Raw genomic sequence first — 3327 nt, 5'->3', positions numbered from 1 at the left:
CTGAGTCTGCAAAGTGTTTTCCATGAAAATCGTTAAAAGTGGCAATTTGGCTGTCAGGGAGCACATATTGCTGATACACAAGGGCAGGGGCAGAGGAGAATGTCAGAAGATGCATGCTCCATTTTCATCAATACTATTGTGTCCAGTTGAAAACATTCAAGCAGAAATTTCCTGGGGATATTGTGCCTGCAGTTCCTTGGGAGTATTGGGCTTGATGTGTGCTTGGCCTGAACCAATCTCTCCTGTGATGTTCTTTGGGAGAAGGAACAAGGAGTCTTAAGGCCTTTGAACAAATATTATTGAATAATAAAGGCTTACTCTCAGTTCTTTCTAAAATTACATTGGATGCCACTGTAGGTGGACCTGCTGGTTAGAAGTTGTGCTGGGAAATGTTGGTCTGAAGTGAAAAAAGGATTTAGAGATATGGTCAAACTTGAAGCTTTCCTTGTTAGGCCGAATTGCTGTTATAAAGATGAATGTATTGCCAAGAATGTTATTTCTGTTTCAATCATTGCAAATTTTGGACAAAATGGACTGTTTCAAGAAGTGGCAGAGAGACATTTCTAGATTTGTCTGGCAGGGCAAGAAGCCCAGAATAAAATTTAAAATACTAACTGATGCAAAGGATAGAGGTGGATTTGCCCTGCCAGACCTTAAACTTTATTATGAATCAGCAGCATTCTGCTGGTTGAAAGAATGGCTGCTTCTTGAGAACACAGACATTTTGGATTTAGAAGGTTTTAATAATGTTTTTGGGTGGCACGCATATTTGTGGTATGACAAGGTTAAAGCACATAAAGCATTTAAAAATCATATTGTCAGGAAAGCATTGTTCAATGTCTGGATAAGATATAAGGACTTACTTGAAAATAAAAGCCCAAGGTGGTTGTCACTGATGGAAGCAAAGGCTCAGAAAAGGCTCAATATGGAGGCCAAATGGCCGAAATATTGGGAAATTTTGGAACAAGAAGGAGACAAATTGAAATTGCAGAGTTTTGAGAAATTAAAAGACAAAGCACGAGACTGGCTTCATTATTATCAGATAATGGAGGCATACAATTTGGATAAGAAAATTGGCTTCCAGGTGGAAAAATCAAAATTGGAAACAGAACTGTTAGAATCCAAAACTAAGATTTTGTCAAAAATGTATAACTTGCTGTTGAAATGGAATACTCAGGATGAAACGGTGAAATCTGCTATGATTAAATGGGCACAAGGTCTTGGACATAACATTATGTTTCCTGACTGGGAACAGTTGTGGACCACAGGTATGAAATTTACGGCATGTAATGCCCTAAGAGAGAATATTATGAAAATGATATACAGGTGGTACATGACACCAGTCAAGCTTGCAAAAATCTACCATTCGCCCGATAATAAATGTTGGAAATGTAAAGAAAATGAAGGTACATTCTTTCACCTTTGGTGGACGTGCCCAAGGATCAAGGCTTTCTGGGAGATGATATATAACGAATTGAAAAAGGTATTTAAATATACCTTCTTGAAGAAACCAGAGGCCTTTCTCCTGGGCATAGTCGGCCAATTGGTGCCAAAGAAGGACAGAACTTTTTTTATGTATGCTACTACAGCAGCAAGAATTCTCATTGCAAAGTATTGGAAGACACAAGATCTACCCACCTTGGAAGAATGGCAGATGAAGGTGATGGACTATATGGAATTGGCGGAAATGACTGGCAGAATCTGAGACCAGGGAGAAGAGTCGATGGAAGAAGATTGGAAAAAGTTTAAAGACTATTTACAGAAATATTGCAAAATTAATGAATGTTAGAATGATGTCGGATAGAAACTAAGTGGTCTTTAGCCGAAATGTTATAAGGGAATATGAAAAAATGGTTTGTTAATAGGTAAAAATCTAAAATTACAAATATTTTATGATTAATGATTAGGATACATAAAGAGGGGAAGGATTTGTTGAACTAATAACCGAACTGGAATACAAAAAAGGGAGGTGTGAGGAGGTCCTGGAAATAAGCAAATGAAGGCTAAGTAATGGAAGGAAGGAATTGTTTTTAACTATTTTTGCTTTGTATTTTTCTTTTTTCTTTTTATGTTTTGTAATATTTTGAAAACCTTAATAAATATCTTATTTAAAAAAAAAGAAGTTGTGCTGGGAACAAAATATCCAGCTTTCGCTCAGTGATAGAGACTGGGAGGTTTTGTGGTGGAAATTGCCTTATAAATCAGTCTTTGCTTCTGTGAGGGAATTATCTTTGAAAGTATTGCACAGCTGGTATTTGACACCCAGGTATTTGGCCCACACTGCATCAGTTTCCTCCCCCATCTGTTGGGTGGTGGGTGTCACCAGGTGGGCATGTATTGATACATGTGGGTTTGGGGGAGAAGGAGCTTATAGAAATCTCTCAAATAATGCAACAGGATGTGCTCCTTACCCCAAGTTTGGCAGTACTGAAACTAACAATTCAAAATGGGTTTTAAAGAACAATGAACTTATTGTCCACCTGGTCACAAGAAGATGAATAATAATGAAAGTTATTTTCTTGTTTTGTTCTGGGGAAGGAATTTTCCTGAGCATCACTATTATTTCTTCTGTGAAATAGGTATTTCCTGGTCCCCACAATAGTTTCAGAAGTACCCCTGGGCCCCGAAAGGTGGGAGCCTCTGGTTTCCACAGCAACATTTTTGCAACTGGGTTCTTTCATACTTTGACCTCCCCCAGCAGAAGTCCATGCTGTTGCAGCTTGCAGCCATTGATGCTCCACATGCACTGTGGCAGGAATAAGGACTTGCCATTCAGCTCCACAGTAGACACAATTCCACCTGTCCAGCTGATTATCATCAGTTTTAGTACTCTTGTATTTATGATGGGGAACCAAGGCTAAGAGATCATGGCTTGGCTAAGACCAGTATCCACCCCCCATGGTAAGGTGGCTCTCACTAGACCTCCCAAGAGCTGAGTTGTTCCTGCTTACTTGGAGGGAGGAAAAGCAGCTCAACGCACCAATGGAGCCAATCCAGAGCTCCTGCCAATGAATTTGCATTGCACAAAGTTTCCCCCTTCTGCATGGTCTGCTGCTGTGTGAAACTATCTAGTCCTAGAGTGCTCTCCAGTGATGCCTGACTGTTGACCACACAACCTAGGGCTGTTGGGAGTTGGAGACCCAAAACATCTGGAGAGGTGCTGGTTTCCAGTTAGTCTGGTCAGTCTGTCGCCAAAGCAAAATCTAATTCATGCAGTACTGAACAGAAGGCAAGCAGGGTGACTTCTCTGACCTCCTTAGGCAGAGGTCAGAGCTGCAGAAGCTACCCCGATCCAAACCTCTCAGGAACAGAAGGATCCTCCTTACT

Source organism: Podarcis pityusensis, assembly GCF_964106645.2.
Source record: "Podarcis pityusensis genome assembly, chromosome: 6".
Taxonomy (NCBI): Eukaryota; Metazoa; Chordata; class Lepidosauria; order Squamata; family Lacertidae; genus Podarcis; species Podarcis pityusensis.
The sequence above is the reverse complement of the archived record's forward strand: the minus strand, read 5'-3'. Positions refer to the sequence as shown.